The sequence below is a fragment of the Rattus norvegicus genome, chromosome 12 (genome assembly GCF_036323735.1).
Source record: "Rattus norvegicus strain BN/NHsdMcwi chromosome 12, GRCr8, whole genome shotgun sequence".
Classification (NCBI taxonomy): Eukaryota; Metazoa; Chordata; class Mammalia; order Rodentia; family Muridae; genus Rattus; species Rattus norvegicus.
The window spans coordinates 568,000-588,358 of record NC_086030.1 but is presented as its reverse complement, the minus strand read 5'-3'; the positions used below and the strand labels follow the sequence as shown (position 1 = coordinate 588,358).

The window sequence follows — 20,359 nt, the reverse complement described above, 5'->3', positions numbered from 1 at the left end:
GCCATTACCACCTTCTTCCACCAAAGAATTAGTTAAGGGATGCTCCATTGTCTTAGACTCTGTAGTTGGCTTCTCTCACTAGATAATATATGCTTTACAATTTAATAGGGTGCTGGGGAGACATTTCTCTTACAAATAATCGATTTATAAAGAAGGTGGATGACAAGAAGGAAAAGAAATCACTTACTGGTATCATTACCTCTTCATTTTGGTACACAAGACAAACTGACACAGCAAGAACCTCAAAACTGAATACAAGGAACGAATGTGTCCTTGTGTTTTTTTCTGTCTTGTTCTAGAACATCTCAAATGTTACTTTTACCTTTCTGACACATAATGCTAAAGTACAGCTTTGAGGTTTGGGTAATAAGACAAAGAAATGCAGATATTAATATGGTTTCAAGAAAAAAAAGAAAAAAACCTCTGCAGCTCCTCTGTATTCTCTAAATGGAAGAGTCTGCTTACCTTCCTTGTTTTTCAAAAAAAAGTTCATGAATTCAGTCCCCACATTCTACATTTGTTGCGGCTGTACAAGTATGTCATCAGCGGGGCTTGACCCTCAACAGAAAGGTCAAAACCTCTAAGTTTCCAACTCAGGTACACACAGAACATGCGTCAGGGTAGGGTCAGAGGCTGCCAAAGCTTTATTTCAGTCACAACAAAGTTCAAGTAGGAGATAAAAAGCCGAACTAATAATCCCATCCTTAAATAACCAACTGTGGAGGCTCCTGGTATGGTGGCCACAATCAACATCACAAGATAAGGGAGAACCAAGGTTCTAAATTTAGAGAAATTCCATATGATAAGGGCTGTCTATATGTGGAGATCAGAAGGCAGTGGGGAGGAGGTCTGGGAAGAAGTGAGGAGGCTGTGATGGGAGAGCCTGTCTTTTAACTTGGAGATCTGCACAAGTAGTGCCTTATTTGCTCTATGTCTTTTCTGTGTCACCTTTTGGCGAAGCACTCACTTCAGATGGCAAGTTTTTAATTTCCTCATCCCCACTAAAAGAGGCAAATAACAGAGGAGAAAACAACAAAAACTTCCTTTTAATATAGTTTATGATCCCAAAGTACATTCCGGAAGAGTTGAGCTGCTTGAAATCTGCCACACATGAACCCCTTGTCAGGGCTACAGACTTCCACACAGAATCGCTAAGAGGCCACTTCATAGGCTCTGAAGAGCCCCTCCTTAGAGACACCCTCTGTCTGACTCTTTTCCAAAGGGAAAGGCCCTCACATTCCCAGAGACAAGTTTTCCAAGAGTCCTCCACACAGGTTCTGAAGGTAAGCCCTCAGTTGCACTGCCAAAACCCGTACAAGAGTCATGGCCTCCCAACCTCTCCAAAGAGAAAGAGAGAGTGCCAGCTAGGAGAGGAGCTCTCCACAGCGTGCAGAGCAGTACAAAGAGGATCAGGTCAGAGTTGCCCAGCTGCAAGGTCTCCAGTTTCCTGTTCAGAGAGAAAACCAGATGGTTCTCAAACATACCATCCAACAAGGGTAAAACATCAACCAGCAGAATGTCAACTTTACCACAAGGGATTTGACTATTCACCTTACAAAATGATAACAAAATAAGGAATGAGGTGATTCCTTCCTGGGGGACAAAGTTCAATGCTCAGTCTTCCTTAAGGACACATTCTTTGGAGATGTAAGGCCACTGATTCTGGCCTCCAATGTTTGGTGTGAACACCAACCACCACTTTGTATGTTACTTTTTCCCCATTCCCGTGGGGACACTGATGTGCTTGGGGTGTTCCAAATTCACCCTGGTACTGCAGAGTTAAGAGAATGCCTAATGCTTTCACGATGGCATAGTGTATCCTCCTTCATATGTAGTCTTCAAGGACACCTACGCAGTTTTCTTCAACCCATTTTCATATATCTAGTTATTCTCTATCCTCTCTGTCTTCACTGACATGTGGTAAATTACACACGTACCGTTTCTGTGGACTCTAGCTCCATAAATTAAAAGCTCCAGCTAAATCCAAAGTTCTTGATCAACAACTGTCACCTCTGCACCAACTCAACACCCACCATTCCATGTTAAAGCATCCAGGGACCAGGTGTGATGCATACTATTAGCTGTCAATCTGACGCTATATACAACCATCCAGGAAACAGGCACCAGGCATGTCACTGATAAAGTATCTTGATTAGATTAATTAAGGAGGGAAGACCCACCCTAAATATAGACACCACCATTCCCTGGGCTCAGGCTTGCACTGCATACAAAGAAGAAAGAAAGCTTAGAAACAACACCCATCTTTCTCTGCTTCCTGGCTACAGATACAATGTTTCTGTCCTTTTCTGAAGCAACTTCCACGCTCCTATCCCTCTCCCAGGATGCAGCCCAGACTAGGGCAAGCTCTCCTTCCACTCACCCTCGGTTCCCATTCCTGTGGTCCTTCCAACCCAAATGAAATTCCTCATCAACCAAAACCTTCGACATACTATCTAACTCAGTTCTAGATAACACCCTCCTCCCCAGTGAGAACACAACAGCCTTCCCCTGACATCAAAAACACACAGAACAACAACAACAACAACCAGAACAATGACGACGACGACGACGACAACAACAACAACAACAACAACAAAAAACGGTACCCATCATTACTCAGATCTTCCAGCCTTAACCTCTTTGCTCTATGAAGTGACAGTTTAAGAAATCTCAAATTAACTAAATGAACAAACACTTTATTTGTTCATTTTTGTAATGTAGTTGCACCATGCCATTCTTGCATGCCAGGTAGAACACTCTGTCACACCCAATGTGAACATCTGGAGGGAATGAAGAGAGCAGAAACATTTCACACTGTAAAGATGTTATTCCTCTGCTGTCATTTCCAGTGACTAATATTAATATTACTATATGAGATATAAGAAAACTATGTAGAGATCACAGAATGTTCCAGGCAAAGGAGATTGGTGTGTGCCAAAATCTACCTCAAAAATAAAAAACAAAATCTATCAAAGCAAGAGTTCAATCCCAGGGTCCTCAAAGTATTCAGTAGAGCATTCCACAGGAGAAATTGAAAACACATTTTGTGCTCAAAACCTCATCGAACGGAACAAATCCTGAAGACCGTTCAGCCTATGGCAATATCTGAAGAACAATATGGATGTTTGGAAAAGTTAAAAAACAAGAAAGCTACAGAATTTTCCCCACCAAATTCCCCTACAAAAAGATAAGAAAAACAAAGGGGAAAAAAACCAAGACAGTAATTTGGAAAACCCTCCGTTTAGAAAGTACTTATAGAGAGGGCCAGAGAAGGCTCGAAAGGTAAATAAATCCCTTGCCTTGAAATCCAAGTTCAGTTCCAGGAACCCATGTAAAAGGAGAGAACTGGTACCGGGAGGGTCTCCTCTCAATCTCTGCATGTGCACCCTGCTACATGCACACATAAATCATACAAAACCACATACCATACTTGTCCTATACACATACCATAAACACACATACATGCAGCGGTGTGTAGACATATGACCCATGTGCATAAACACAATTTTAAAAATTTAAAGAGAAGTCTGATGGTGTGAATAAACAGACTATTTAACAGTTGTCTAAGTAGTTTGCCCTTCGACCCTTACTAAGGTCACCAGAAAGTCTGTGGCTCAGGTAGTAGAGTGCCTGGTCACCCTGTACTCTCAGTCAAATCCCCATCAAATGGGTACGGTGTGATGCTGCACACCCACTATCTCAGCACAGGTCAGTCAGGTCAAAAGGATCAGAGATTCAAGAGCATTCCTGAGTGCTCTGTATTCTCTTAGTGGCCAGTCTCTGATCCACATTTTTATCTTTAAGCCATTAAATACAGCATTTCAAACTGTGGTGAAGTGCTAAATTGCTTAAAACATAAAAATGTAACATTTTGATGATCCTTTTTTAGTTATCATTTTATGTGTAAAGGTATTTTTGCTTGCTTGTATGTCTCTACACCACATTCTTGCCTGGTAATGACAGAGGCTAGAAGAGAGCATTGGGTACTTCTCTACTAGAGTTAATGACAGCTGTGAATCACCATGTGGGTCCTGGCAGTGGAGCCCACCATAGTCCTCTGAGAGAGAAGCCAGTGCCCTTGGCTGCTCAGACATCTCTTTGGTCCCAACCATTTTTACATGTAACATTAATACAGTGTGCAACACTGGAAAAAAATTCCTGAACAAAACACCAATGGCTTATGCTCTAAGATCAAGAATCGACAAATGGGAACTCATTAAACTGCAAAGCTTCTGTGAGGAAAAGGACACTGTGGTTAGGACAAAACGGCAACCAACAGATTGGGAAAAGATCTTTACCAATCCTACAAGAGATAGAGGCCTTATATCCAAAATATACAAAGAACTCAAGAAGTTAGACCGCAGGGAGTCAAATAACCCTATTAAAAAATGGGGTTCAGAGCTAAACAAAGAATTCACAGCTGACGAATGCCCAATGGCTGAGAAACACCTAAAGAAATGTTCAACATCTTTAGTTATAAGGGAAATGCAAATCAAAACAACCCTGAGATTTCACCTCACACCAGTGAAAATGGCTAAGATCAAAAACTCAGGTGACAGCAAATGCTGGCGAGGATGTGGAGAAAGAGGAACACACCTCCATTGTTGGTGGGATTGCAGACTGGTACAACCATTCTGGAAATCAGTCTGGAGGTTCCTCAGAAAATTGGTCATTGAACTGCCTAAGGATCCAGCTATACCTCTCTTGGGCATATACCCAAAAGATACCCCAACATATAAAAAAGACACGTGCTCCACTATGTTCATCACAGCCTTATTTATTATAGCCAGAAGCTGGAAAGAACCCAGATGCCCTTCAACAGTTGAATGGATACAGAAAATGTGGTACATCTACACAATGGAATATTACTCAGCTATCAAAAACAATGACTTTATGAAATTCATAGGCAAATGAAGGGAACTGGAAAATATCATCCTGAGTGAGGTAACCTAATCACAGAAAAACACACTTGGTATGCACTCATTGATAAGTGGCTATTAGCCCAAATGCTTGAATTACCCTAGATGCCTAGAACAAATGAAACTCAAGACGGATGATCAGAATGTGAATGCTTCACTCCTTCTTTAAAAGGGGAACAAGAATACCCTTGGCAGGGAATAGAGAGGCAAAGATTAAAACAGACACAGAAGGAACACCCATTCAGAGCCTGCCCCACATGTGGCCCATGCATATACAGCCATCCAATAGGCAAAATGGATGAAGCAAAGAAGTGCAAGTAGACAGGAGCCGGATGTAGATCTCTCCCGAGAGACACAGCCAGAATACAGCAAACACAGAGGCATATGCCAGCAGCAAACCACTGAATTGAGAATAGGTCCCCCATTGAAGGAATCAGAGAAAGAACTGGAGGAGCTTGAGGGGGCTCGAGACCCCATATGTACAACAATGCCAAGCAACCAGAGGTTCCAGGGACTAAGCCACTACCTAAAGACTATACATGGACTGACCCTGGACTCTGACCCCATAGGTAGCAATGAATATCCTAGTAAGAGCACCAGTGGAAGGGGAAGCCCTGGGTCCTGCCAAGACTGAACCACCAGTGAAAAAGATTGTTGGGGGGAGGGCAACAAGGCGGGGGAGGATGGGGAGGGGAACACCCATAAAAAAGGGGAGGGGGGAGGGGAATGATTGCCCGGAAACCGGGAAAGAGAATAATACTCGAAATGTATATAAGAAATACTCAAGTTAATAAAAATAAAATAAAATAAAATGAAAAACCTAAAAAAAAAATACAGTGTCCAATAGACATTACCACCATTCGTCAGTAAATCCCTTTCATCTTGACCTAGGATGCTCCTGTTATTACCCCAGTCCCAAAACACACTCTCCTATTTTCAGTATCTCCTAAATACTTGAAGTATCTGGTCTGAGTGGGATGGTAGAGCAGTTTAACTTTACAAATGACTGCTTTTCTTAGCATCTTGTTCTCCTGACTATGCTGTTGCACATCCTAAATTTCCTAAGTTTAAACAATATTTCATATGTGTATGTGGCATGTTTTGTTTTTTGATCGTATATCAATGTACATTTGGGATTGCTTTCACCTTTTAGCTACTATGAATGCTGCTGTTGGGAATACATGTGTACAGATAAAGGTTTCACTGTGAGCAAGTGGACCGTGACATCAGACAGAAGAACTCAGAAGGTTTAGTGATCTCAAACACCATGAATCTCAGAATTGATAACGGTAGGAATGAGGCCATTGGCTGCTCTAGAACATGTAACCAGGACACCACACTGAGAAGACCAGGACTATTAGTCACGTAGGAAAAACACCTGGAATCCTTCCCCATGCAAGTAGAGCATCACTAGCTTCTCAAACTGATCCAGTGGGAAGCATCTTCCCTTGGATCCCACTCTACTCCTCCAAAAGTATATTTCCTATTCACATTTAATAAACTACAGAAGCTACATTACCTAGAGTAATCGGAGAGTGTCTGTTTTACTGAGCTGTAACTCTTGGGGAAGAGCTTTCTCTCCAGAAGCTGTCATCAGAAGCTTTCATCTGGACCTTGGCGCAGCCTCCAGCCATCAACAAAGCCTACTGCTGCTAATGCCACCCTGGCACTGGCACTGGCACTGGCACTGCCACAGTAGCAGAGGAGACCTAGGACCCTGGATAGCTCTGCTGTATTGTCCTCCCAAACCTCCCCGCTTTCCTTGTAAGAGCTGTTAACACTCTGCCCATTTCCTGCCAGACCAGAGACCCCGGGAAGCAACTCAACCCATTTTCACCAAGTGCCACATCTACTTTGAGTTTGGGTCTATACTCAGAAGTGGACATAGATAATGTAGTGCTGTAGTAATGCTTTTGATTTCTGCCATGTTTTTTCCCACAGTAGGAGCATCATTAAATCCTCTCGCCTAATTCCTCTATTGGGAGATGAAAGTAAGAGGATCAGGAATTCTGGCTATTAGGGTTACATAGAGTCTGACTCAAGGGAAAAAAGGGCTGAGGCTAGAGTTAAGTGGTAGAGCACTTGCTTAGGGCACACATGACACTGGATTCAATACTTAGATTATGCCCAACGCCCTGAACCCCAGTACCCATCCATTTGGGTGTGAGGAGGCATCTCCTAGTGGTTTTGTATGATTGGTGACTGGGAGCATATTTTCCTGTGCTTATTGGCCATCCATACATCAAAACTGTTAGATTACTTTTTCAGTGATGATAAAATTAGTTTTAAGTAGCCTATATTTTCATTTCTTTTTTTTTCTTAGATCCAATTGGTAAGATATAATTGCTCACTTAAACATACAAAGCCCGGCACTATCCATCTCTTGAGAACATTAATAACAACCTGTAAATACACAGAGCAGATCTTAACATCACCTGCCATCTTGTCCTGCCACGGCTTCTCAGTCCCCTCTCCTCCGCCCTGTCTCCTCTTCACTCCCCTAGTCTCCTCCTCTTCCTCCAAACTTCTCTCCAGCCCATCCTTGCTTCTCCTCCAATGACAGGCCTCCTTCTTTCCTGTACCTGCCTCACCTGAGACATCATCCTACATTTCACCTTTTTTGTCTAATAAACAAAAAAAACTTTTCTCTCAAATATAACCTGAGCACAACTAATATCTTTTTGTAATTAAGAGCATAAAATATATCTAACACCCAGTCCAACACTATATCAGTTAAAGAGAATATTTAGTTATCCATTCCAGCTTAAGAAAGGCTTAAAATCTGTATTATATCTTGGCTAGCTTGTATACTATCTGATAACTATCCAATAAAATATGTATATTTAGAGTTACACAGCCTGATAGGCTATGAGACTATAATGTCTTCAACCCCATCAGAAATCTGGGAATGACAAATATCTGTACACATAGGAAGCCTAACATGGCTTCCAGAACTGAGAGGTTTTAGAGACAAATCACCACCAGCACAGTCCCCTGTTAGTAACATGTGAGCACAAGTCTTCAGCCTTCTGGCCCAAGATCAACTGACAGACTCTTGAAATGCAGATTTTGAAGGGCTGATAACCCTGATTGGCAGAGTTTATCAGTCAACTATTCTGTATAATTTGTCCTTTTTCCGGACAGTATTAGTCTGCAGATGAAACAGGCAGTTTTGTGTAGTGGCTGCCTAGCCACAAAGTATTGCCTCACCTGGAGGTAGAGATGTTCACATTCTTCATTAAATTCACCAAAGGGTAACTGTTAGGAGCAGATATGTCTCAACAAATGATAAATAACTTTAAATCTCAAATTTTGTGGATTTCTGACGTTTTTGAAAACCACCTATCTATATAAGACAATCTGGACTGTTGTCTTTATATCTTAATAGTATCTTGAAAGTTCTCTCACAAACTCAGAGCCATGACTCTGCTATTTGAATCTTAACTCACGGGTGTAATCAACTCAGAAGTTTGTAATGGCAACAATAGAAGGACTGGCTCTTTAAACTCTTTTGAAAAATAAATTTAATACCAAAGCAAAGATACCAAATGAGATTATGACAGTACAATTCAATCTAGCTAATTCCTCCCTGTTAAATTACAACCAATTTTAAATTCCTCATAAAAACAATTTTAGAATAACCACTTTCAGCCCCCCAACATACAGGGAATTGGGGCGACGACTCCTCCATAACTTCTTCAAGCTGTACATGGGCGTTGAGATATCCTTGGGGGTAGGAGGTAGGAAGAATGAAGCAAATGCTGTAGTGGATGTGTCCTGACTGGACCCAGCTGAAAGTCCTTGAGACCAGGATTCCAAGTAGGTAGGCATGCTCTGTAAAATACAACTCTCAAGAAAAAGTTTACAATCGAGATACCTTTTTGTTAGATTCTCCTGAATAAATATTTCAGGTGGTCTACCTCTATCAAATCTGATCAGTATGACTCTGTGAGCTTTCCAGAGCCTAATCACAGGTTTTAAAAACACAAAGACAAAATCTTTCTCCCAAAATACTGTGTTCCTTAGTCTGAAACCAGAAAAGCTTGTATCTTGCACTCTCTCCCAGATTAATAATATAATCATAAAACTCAAAGTCACACCCATCATGAATATTAAACAATTCTTTAAAAAAGGAAGTAAGCTAAACAATGAGCCTGATAGGCTTTTGTACTCTGTGATATCGGGAAATTATCCCAAAGTTCCCGTGGAGCCCACGTTAAGAGAATTCGAGCTTCCTGTTGTGGTATATATGAAAAGTAACCACAAACCCTCGCTAGCCGGCATCAACGAGCCATAAGGCCTTTAGCGGTGTAATCCATAAAACAAACCAAATACCTTTTATCAATTCCAGTATCAATAAGCAACACATCAAACCAGGAATTTAATCCAAAATATATCAATCTGCTAAGCTCTCTACCCGGAGCCACGGATTTTTCTTTAACCTTAATAACTTCTAAAATATATGCCTGCATTCACTCTCCTTGGTGTTACAGACATTAATCACATCTCCCTACTTGGAGTTAGAGACTAATTTTTCCCTATCTAAGTTCTGAACCATAGATGAAAATCTCCTTGTGATTCGGGTGATCTCTTTACTCCCCTTAAAACAAACTTAAACACCTTCTATCAATTCTAATACCAATAAACAACTTAAAACTCGGGAATTTAACCCAAAATATATCCACCTGTTAAGCTCTCTACCCGGAGCCACAGATTTTTCTTTAACCTTAATAATTTCTAAAATATATGCCTGCTTTCACTCTCCTTGGTGTTACAGACATTTCATCACAACTCTCTACTTCGAGTTAGTGACTAACTTTTCCCTATTTAAGTTCTGAATCCTGGATGAAAATCCCCACCTGATTCAGGTAATCTCTTTACTCTCTTCTTTCTAAAAACAAACTCAATCACCTTTTAATAATGCCTGTAATTAAGAAGTAGCTTGTCTAACTAGGATTTCAACCCAAAATTCCCGTGGAGCCCACATTAAAAAGAATATGAGTATCCTGAAAGACTTTCTAAACAACTTTCTTTAAAAAGCAGCTTTTAATCTCTGACTCTCTGATCTGCCATTACTTATCACACAGCAGGGGACCTACAGCCTGCCAGCCCAGGTGGCTTCCCCTTTCTTTGTTTGAATTCCCATGCTTAAGATATCACATGACTTAACATGGCGCCGGCCTCCTCTTACTTAGAAAATAAAAACTTTCTCTCAACTCTCAGGATTACTAATGGATTCTTGCCCATCACCTTGGCGTGCCATCTGTTGTTGTAAAAATATAAAAATAAAAAGAGTAATTGTCTTTACCCTGCTAGGTCCTCACTGCGGTGCCCCAAGATATCTGCTAGATATCTTGGTGTAAACACAGCCCACCTGCACACTTTCCTACTCTCAAACCCTCACATAAAAAAACACACAACACAATAATCTTAGATCCAATTGGTAAAATACAATTGCTCACTTAAACATACAAAGCCCGGTACTATCCATCTCTTGAGAACATAAATAACAACCTGTAAATACACAGAGCAGAATCTTAACATCAACTGACATCTTGTCCTGCCACGGCTTCTCCTATCTTTATCTCTTATTGAATATAATTTCACATACTTTCTTCCATTTTGTAAGTTGCCTTTTCACTGCTGTGTGATTTGATGCAGTTTTACCTTAAATATTTATTTTCTTATTGTGTATGAGTGTTGTGGATTGTTTGTAATGCTATTTGTTTTCATTTGGCTCCCAAAAGCACATGGGAACCTGTCTGCCTGTAAGACTCTGAGAGTCCATACCCCAGTTGGCTCTGATTGGTAATAAAGTTGCTGGTGGCCAATGGCTAGGCAGGGAGACAGAGGCAGGACTTGGGAATCACCATTGCCAGGGAAAGAGAAGGTCCTGGCCTAAGAAATGTAGGACAGGGAGACAAAGACACAGAGACACTGAAAACATGTAAGAGTTGGAGTTCATGGTGCATGAGGGCTGCAGGCTTGGGTCTGTGACTGCCAGTATTGAATATAGGCTTTAGTAAGAAATAATTAAAGCATATGGGAGGGGAGAATGTTTTAGTTGCTGGGATGTTTGGATGGGTCCAGACATTTCGATGTATAAAGTATATTAAATAGAAGACTCTGAGTGTGTCTGTGTGTGTGTGTGTGTATGTGTGTGTGTGTGTGTCTGTGTGTGTGTGTCTGTGTGTGTTTGTGTGTGTGTCAGTGTGTGTGTGTGTGGTGTGGGTGTTTGTGTGTGTGTCTGTGTGTGTATGTGTTTGTGTGTTTGTCAGTGTGTGTGTGTGGTGTGTGTGTGTTTGTGTGTGTGTCTGTGTGTGTGTATGTGGTGTGTGTGTGTCTGTCTGTGTGTGTGTCTTTGGGTGTGTGTATGTGTGTGTGTGTGTGTCTTTGTGTGTGTTTCATTTGCAAATCTAGAGCATTTGGGCAGGCGGTGAGGATTGTGATTGTGTGCTGTTGCTACCGGCAGCAGCATTTGAGTGCTGAAAATTACTAATTCAACATACGAATATTTGACTACATGTTTGTATGCTTACAGCATGCATGTACAGGCAAGAAAATGTTGCATATCCTGAAACTGCAGTTACAGATGGTTCCAAGTTGCCTTGTGTGCGCTGAATACTAAACCTTAGTCCTATGCAATAGAAGCAAGTGTTCTCAAGTGCTGAACCATCTCTTCAGCTCCAGTTTTTACTTTTTCTCCCCAAAAGTTTAGTTAAGAGTTTTAGTTGGCACACACAATCATGGGATTTATTCTTGTCATGGACCCCCTTCTGCTTTCACAGTATTATGTCTGAGTATTTTCTAGTTTATCTACTTTGTTGTGAGTATATGTTCATATCATATCCAAGAAATCATTAACAAATCCACTGTCAAAATATTTACCTATTTTCTTTTTCTAGAGTTCAGTAGTTTTGGTCTTATGTTTAAGTCCATTTTAAAATCTATTGTGAATTAATACTTATATATAGTGTAAGCTAATGGTCCATCTTCTTTTGCATGTGATATCCCAGTTTCACTCTCTTCATTTAAAAGACTGTCCCATTGATTTCTTACAGAGAGGTCCCTTTAAATACAGATGTCCCTGGATTGCACTATACCTTAAGGTCCTCAGTTGTAAGTAACTGCCTAAGTAGGAAACTGATGGCTAAGGTAAGGGGGAAAGGTACTGAGAAGAGAGATAGGTGTGGGCCCAAACCCAGCTTATCTCGCCTTGTCTAAGAGTGGCCCCAGGTTGCTTTCTCTACATTTGTGGCACATTATGTGTTATGTCATGACTAAAATGGGCACAACTGTGAACTCATTGTACAATTGTTTTAGTTAACAAATATTTCTTGTAACTATTAAGTGAGGGTAGGGTAGCACTTTGTATCTGTATATGACCACAGCAGTGAGACTGAATAAGGTCACTCAAAGGCAGTTGCACTTACATGTTTTGGTTATTGGTTTGTTTGAGATAGGATCTAACTACATAGCTATCTAGCCTCTGTTGGCTTGGACTCATAATCCTCTTGCCTTGGCTTCTTCCTGTGTTCTGGGATTACAGGTGTGACTTACTGTACCTGGCTTGTTCTTCCTATGTCTCCTCCCCACAACATCGCCATTACCACTCCTAGGTAGCCCAAACCAGCCATAACTGTTCGGCCTCAGTCTTCTGAGTGTTGAAATTACGGGGGTGTTGGGGGGCAGGCAAGCTTCAGTTTCCTTCATTAATACTTCATATCTTTAGGAGTTACAAATGCCATTAGCTGTATTTGGGAGCATTTTGTCAGGGTGTGATAATGAGCTCTTTATTATTTATTGTATAAGTAATTTACTTAGTAAATATGTGAAATGCCACTTTTGCAAAACCTGATTGTTCCTAATGAAGATAGTTCCTTTGACAAATATTAAAATTAAGAATCAAATGTGGTAGTGTATGCCAAGACCCAGTCTGAGTCAGTAGGATAACTTTGAGTTCTAGGCCATCCTGGGCTATAGAGACCCTATGTCAGAAAAACCAAAAAATAAGCAAAATTAAGTAAAGCTTACCAATGCCCACGTAAGCAGAAAAAAGGAAGTTTTTTGATGGGGTGTGAGAGGCCTCTTAACATGTACATTGAAGTCCAGAATGAGCTGCTACTGCTGTGCCCAGCAAGAAGGACACATGCTTTAGTAATCCTGTAAGTCAAGAAGCCTATTGTAAACATTCTAAATCCATGCTGCTCTACCATTCCCCTTTCACCGAAGGGAAGCCAGCTGGCTGACTGTTGTGGTATGTTGAATGGAACAGGGCATAAATATACTTTATAGCCACTGATTGGCTGACCTTTAATATTTTTGCCTTAATATTTCTTTACAGTTTTAGCTTACAGAACCTTTCAGTGATTGAGGCACTTTGGGCAACTTTCATAGAGTCATATGAAAACAAGAAGTAAGAACTGTGTGGTACCATGAAAGACAGCCTGGTTTCTGGTTGAACTAAGGCTAGAAATCCCGGTGACACTGAAGAGACAGTAGGCATTTCGCCTGATTCCTGGGAAACTAGGCAGATCACAAGCCCACAGCCCTCCATAGATTCATGGCCATCAGTCACATAAGGGTAATGCCTCAAGTCCCTTCACAGGTAGAGGAAATGGCCTGTGGTCTCATAGACTCAAGGCAGATCTCCATTTTAATGAGGTACCAAAGGCCTGGAGGCTTAGTCAATAACCTTTCCTTCCTAGATATTTAACCCTTCAAAAGGTACTTAATCGCAAGTCCACCCTAAGACGTGGGGTATGGATTTAATCATTCACTTTTGACCATGCCGGTAAATATCGTAAAACCATGGACTGCCTCTTTTTATTGGGATTCACCATGGTGAGCCACAGAGAAGGCCTTAGACTACAGAGCCAGTATCTAATCTCCTGCAGAAGGCCTCCATGCTCTCCCAGCCACAGCAACCACCACAACCAAGCCAAACCAAGCCCCCATCACCAATCCAAAGCCTCTCCTCAAAGGACCAGCTAGAGGCCCCCTTCTTTCCCCTTCAGCCCTGGACTAGATCCAGTTCCATGGGCCCCAACTCCATTCTCAACTCTTCTGTGGCATTCAGGGGCACCTGGATGACTAAGAGCATAAGAACCAGACAGCCCGTGCTTTGTTGCAGGCCCAAGGAACCTCCCCAATCCCTCAGGCAGCTCCAGTGGTCCTGTGCCTCAGACTACATTTCATCCCCCCCAGAGCAGTATCCCTTGACTTCCCATATAACCACTGGTCGATGGGGTAAGTGCAGTCATCTCCCACATCCCGCCTATTGCAGCCTTGCCCTGTGGCAGAGTGGACATGGGACCCTCGGAACCCTACACTGAGGAATTTTACACTATTTTTAGCTGACTAGTTTAAATCAGTCTCATCTGTTCAAAACTGTTTTACTTTTAAACCTTGAGGAGACTCTATTCAGAACTTAAATCTAAAACTTAAATAAAAAAAGACTGCTAAAGACAGGATTAAACAATGGAACCCTCTTTGCTTGACATATTTACGTTCAGTTCTCTTTACTCTGGTCACATCTGTACCTAATATCCACATACAGCCCCACATGGGGATCTTCTGACCACTAGTCAGTCACATTTCTTGTTAATAGGTGAAGAGATCTGAGGCTCACTGCTCTTGAATATACCCTGTATAATAGCTAAGGTGGCAGTCCTTTGACTAAGATCTGAGCTGAGGACATTCATTAGTAAATCTTTCCATTGTGTCTCTCAGTAGCGGTTGGATGGTGCCTTTAAGTAACTTTATGTTTTGTATAGTTTTCAAAGGGATTCTAAGTCTGTTCCAGTATGATTTTTGCTCTGCACTGGCAGGATAGAATCCTGTGATAAATCACTAAAGTGTTCTGAGGACATTCCCCAAATGATGGGCATAATGTGTTGTAGATATTTGAGTTCATGTCTAAGTTACTTTTAAGCTTAAGTTTTTGACATCATCATTGATAGTTTCTCTGTTAATGCTGCAGAATACAGAGAAGTTATGGGCTGATTTATTTTGTGCATTGTATTTTACACACTGTTTCTCACTGATGCTCACCTGAGATGAGCAAACACCATACAATTAGCTTTCGAATCCCAATCACCTCAAACAAGGTGGTTTTTACCTACAAGTCTAGCTTTATAATTGATGACTTGTCAATACAGAACCATTGCTTCCTAATGAGTTAGCATAGTAAAGAGGACACATTGTAATTGCAAAAGTTGCTTGGAACAGGAAGAAAACAACTCACTTTTTGAACTATTCCTCATCATGTTATTTGTATCCTAATCCATTGTCCTCTTCACTTTAGACAAAGTCTTATTTAAATAAACAGACAAGTGTTGGGGAGTTGAGAACCTCTCTATAGTTAGACCACAGACACATCGATAAACTATTAATTTTCTGGTGATCGTTATGATTTAGCAGAAATTTATGCTTTTATAATATGACACCTCATAGATTATAATCCTATAAATGATTTGTAGTAATTTTCCACATACTACATGGTTCTTGTTGCTATCAATGAGGTCCAAATGCTGGAGTTTTTCCCTATACTACTTTTAGGAGAGAATTTGTGATCTATATGTTCAGAGTTTGAGTCTGAATTTTCAAAAGTTTTTCTATAAAAATGTTTTATTTTATTTTAATAATATGCATGTGTGTGTAGTAGCTGCTTGGTGGTGATGGTGGGTATGCACACATGGGAATGAAGGTGCTGGCATCATAGAGTGCATCTGAGCTCTTCGAGCTGAGTCAGGTGGTTGTGAGCTGCTAGATGTGTTTGCTTTGGCCAAACTCTGATCCTCTGCAAGAGTATTATGTTCTCTTCTCTACTGAAGCATCTCTTCAGTCCTGGAAAAAACTTTTTTGTTCATTTTGCTTGTTTGTTTTTTGGTTTTTTTTCTTGGAAACAGGTTCTCACTATGTGTTAGTTTTCTGTCTAAGCTCCACTCCCACAGTTACTTGGTAACAGCCAGGTATGCCTGGCACTATAAAAGGGGCTGCTTGTCCCCTCCTCATTCTCTTACTCTCTTCCTTTCTTGCTTCTTGTTCTTGCCCTGCTTCCCCTCTTCCCCTTTGTCCCTTCTCTCCCCATTCTCCTCCCCCCTTCCCTCCACATGCTCATGACCTGTCTTTACTCTTCTCCTCTTCTACTCTTCTCTCATTAAACATTTCCACATGGAACCTTGTTGTCCCGTTGTGGTTTGTCTAGACATGAAATGAGATTTCTACCCCAACATTATGTAGTCCTGGGTGGCCTGAAACACTCTTTGCTACCCAATCACATGTACAGTTAATGGCAATTTAGTATATTTTCATGATAATATATGAGTATGTGAATCAAGATTCTTGTTGGTTTCAGTGAAATATGAACGTGTACATATAAATATGCTCTCCGTGTTTATGTAAGCTCAATCTAGGCTATAGTCATCATAAAGGAGGGAACCTGGATTAAGAAAATGCTTCCCCATAAGATCAGGTTGTAATCAAGCTTATAGGGTGTTATTTCAGTGATTTATACAGGAGGGCCGAGGCTGTTGTGGGTGTGGCCACCCCTGGCCTGGTGGTCCTGGGCTGTATAAGAAAGCAAGCTGAGGAAGCCTATAAGCAGCACCACTGGTTGACCACTGTACCTGTTCCTGCTTCTAGGTTGCTACCATGTTTGGGTTCCTGTCCCAAGTTGCTTCAGTGATGGATTACCAAGTGGAAGTGTAAGGCAAATACACTCTTTCCTCTGCAACTTGCTTCAGTGTTTCATCACAGTGATAATAACCCTAACTAGGGCAATGATTGTCAATGCAAGTGTGGAGAAATGTATCACTTGCCTTGTATTTGGCCTTTTAGTAGAAGTTGTCGGGGGTTTAATTTCCAGAAAACTTGATTTGTTTACTTCTAGTTTGTTCTTATTTCTTTTTTTAATTAATTTATTTATCTTATGTATGTTTGTGTACTATCACTCTCTTCAGACACACCAGAAGAGGTCATCAGATCTCCTTAAAGAGCTGATCTGAGCTACTATGTGGTTGCTGGGAATTGAACTCAGGACCTCTGGAAGAGCAGTCAGGGCTCTTACCCTCTGAGACATCTCTCCAGCCTCAGTTCTTATTGGTGATATAGAGATCAGTATTTTTGGAAGATTCTTCAACTCCAGTTCTCATTCCTTTCGTGTGGTATTTCTTAAAATTATGGCTGCTCTTCAGCCACTCCTCTGGAGTTGACAGATTATTCTCAGAGAGGAAAGAATCCCATTGGGGAGAAGTAGCAGGTATTTGTAAATTTTTTTCTCTTCAGATATTTATTTCTCTAATGTCCACTACTTGGGAACTGACTTTGCCTTGGGACAATTTTTTATAGCAAACATAGTTTTAGTTTCTTGTGGGGCCTGCTTGGTTTTGCATTTTTCCTTAATTATTGACACCAAACCCACAGCCTCTTCCATGACAGGCGAGTGCTGCACCCCTGATGCGTATCCATAGCCTTAGCATCTTTCTCAGTGTCAGACTTGATTGATACCCTCCTTGTTACACCATCAATAAGGATTTTCTCAGCGGCTTTTCACAGCAGAAACTTTGGTGAGCATACCGTGCTCTTAAATGAATAATCAAATGAATTGTTATTATTTTTATTTCTCACTTATTTTTCTTTTATTGATTCTTTTTTTTAAGAACTGAGACTAGGGTTCTGTAGTTGAGGTTGGTCCTGAGCTCATTATATAGATAGGGGCTAGCCTTGAACTTCTGATTCTCCTCATTGTACCTCCCAGACACTGAAATTAAAGGTGTAATACACCATACCTGGCTTTAAGTTTGAATATATATTTTATTATTTGTAGAGAAATGCCACGAGGAGACTGTTCCCAGCTTGCCAGCTTGCAGGCAACCTAGGGTCTTTGTCATTCTAAGCAAACTGAGTCCAAAGAAGCAGACTTTCTCAAGAGGAGAATCCTGGTGCTCTGCCAAGTAAGCTGCAAACCTGAGGAAGATACCTTCCTGTTGCTTTTCCCATGAGGAAGTAACTTTGTTTATAGTTTAATAGACATCTTGATGGGAAGCATGGTGGTGAGCAGAAGCAGAGAGAGCAGACGGGATGTACAACATTCTTTACCTCTCAAAGCTTCCTCCTGGAACATGCTTCTTCCAGCAAGGCCATACCTGTTAATCCCTTCCAAACAGTACCACCAGCTAAGTGTCTCAATATCGGAGTCTGTGAGGACATTCTCATGCATATGACTTCATGTTTTTACATTTAATGACTGCCACATACACATTAGCAGAATGTTCAAGTCATTTGCTGTTAAAAATATGTGTATAGATTCAGAGTTTATTTAAACCAGTCATTATGCAATAGAAATTTCTTTGGTTCTTAAGGGATGAAGACTAGCAAATAAGCCTCTTAAGGAGAATTTGTGAGATACATCTGGCAATTCTGGGCTTAATAAGGAACATGCCATGGAACACCCTGGTACCCGCCCAGAGCAAATTTAAGAGCAAAGTCCACAGAATTAGTAATTTATTCTCAGGGCCTTTTACATATGCCCCTAAAACATTTAAATTGTCTTTCTCACTCCTAGGACCTAGCTGACAACATCCATGTGTCTTTAGCCGTTTTTCATGTATATAATATGTCGTTAATACAAATGTCAGAAAGAGAAACCAAATCAAAAGGCATTTCAAAAAGTAGGAGTCATGTGTGTGGATAAAATATGTTTTAAGTGTTAAAGATTCTTATAAATCTTACCAAAGCTAGTTTGACTTTGATAGTGAAGGCTTCATATAATAGTCTTTGATATAATCTTAGAGAATTACAGAATGCGATGTAAATGTTGCATTAATTTATAAAAGTTAATGCAGTGGTGGTCTAACTTGTACCTAGAAAAATTTAACTTTGTGCCTCTTTTGATCCAACAATGACTTAACTAGCAGACTAGTTAGACCCTAGGCTGGAAGCTTGAGACATGCCAGGATCTGGTAATCTTGGTGTGGTATAGTACAGTTAAGTGTTGCATTAAGAATGCCAGTGTTTTCTGTCCTCTGACCTTGCTTCCCTTCTCTGCCCTCATGGCTCTGCTCTTGTCTGCCTGCTTCTACCCAGTCTCCAGGCCCTCACCCCCCCCACACACCTTCTTACCCCTGATCTCTTGCATGTACTCATTTCTCAAGAGCACATCTTGGCATGGGTCTGCAGTAAGTAATACTCCCTTAATGTATTTTGCTTCAACCTCATGTATTAAATTGGGTATCACACTAACAAGTCCCTTATGTAGATCTTTTAATGAACTTCATGGGGGGGAATTTTGTTTAGCAGATGTGTTATACTATGTGTGTTTTCTTGAGCGGCTTGTATGACACAGTTTAAGAGTCATTTTAGGTCAGATGACAAAGGGAATATTTTAGTAGATTGTTTAACTAATTAATGGTAACAAATAAGTGACAGTTGGATTTATTGATGTTTTATGCAAAGTGGATGTTAACTGTTATTCAGGAGGGCATAGATTCCCCATTGACCCCTCTTACAAGTAGAAAGTTGGAAAGTGTTTAAATATGAGACTAAAAGTGTAGGGAAGATGTTCTCTGGACAGACTGCACTGATAAAGCAACCTGAAAATAACACATTTTGATACTGTTTACTTGGGATTATACTTTTGTCTTTCGTTAATAGGACATTTGAGTTTTCAAGTTTCCCATTTCCGTTGATAAAATATCAATGAAGAGTATGTTATGGTATAAAACTGACTTTTTTTTTTCTCCATACAGAATCTCCACCTAAAATGAGGCAGTGTTGTTGGAGGACAGAATCTGACAATCATGGCTGGGAAAAAGCCTGTGTTTTAATGAATAAAGATATTTACAGACTTAAAAATTGTCACCGGGGAAAGAGACCTCACAGCCTGGTCAGGTGGGCACTCCTGAGGCTGCAGAGCGGAAGAGACCACCAACACTGCCCACCCCTGCCCACATCCCTGGTCCAAGAGGAAACTGTATAAGGCCTCTGGGCTCCCGTGGGGAAGGGCCCAGGAGCGGCAGGACCCCTGCCTGAGACACTGCCGGAACCTGAAGGAAACAGACCAGATAAACAGTTCTCTGCACCCAAATCCAGTGGGAGGGAGAGCTAAACTTTCAGAGAGGCAGACAAGCCTGGGAAACCAGAAGAGACTGCTCTCTGTGCACACATCTCGGACACCAGAGGAAAACACCAAAGGCCATCTGGAACCCTGGTGCACTGAAGCTCCCAGAAACGGCGGCACAGGTCTTCCTGGTTGCTGCCGCTGCAGAGAGCCTGTGGGCAGCACCCCACGAGCGAACTTTAGCCTCGGGACCACAGGTTAGACCAACTTTTCTGCTGCAAGAAAGCTGCCTGGTGAACTCAAGACACAGGCCCACAGGAACAGCTGAAGACCTGTAGAGAGAAAAAACTACACGCCCGAAAGCAGAACACTCTGTCCC

At 41.1% G+C, this 20,359-nt stretch overlaps 1 long non-coding RNA gene across 4 annotated transcripts in view; it reads right to left on the bottom strand.

Moving 5' to 3' along the window:
• Positions 1-15,970, bottom strand: part of LOC134481138 (uncharacterized) — a 77,114-nt gene extending 61,144 nt beyond the window's left edge. For all 4 annotated transcript variants that reach the window (XR_010056421.1, XR_010056422.1, XR_010056423.1 and 1 more), the window contains exon 1: positions 8,584-15,970. This is a non-coding gene — a long non-coding RNA (uncharacterized LOC134481138). The remainder of the gene's footprint in view (positions 1-8,583) is intronic.
• Between the last annotated feature and the right edge of the window lie 4,389 nt (positions 15,971-20,359).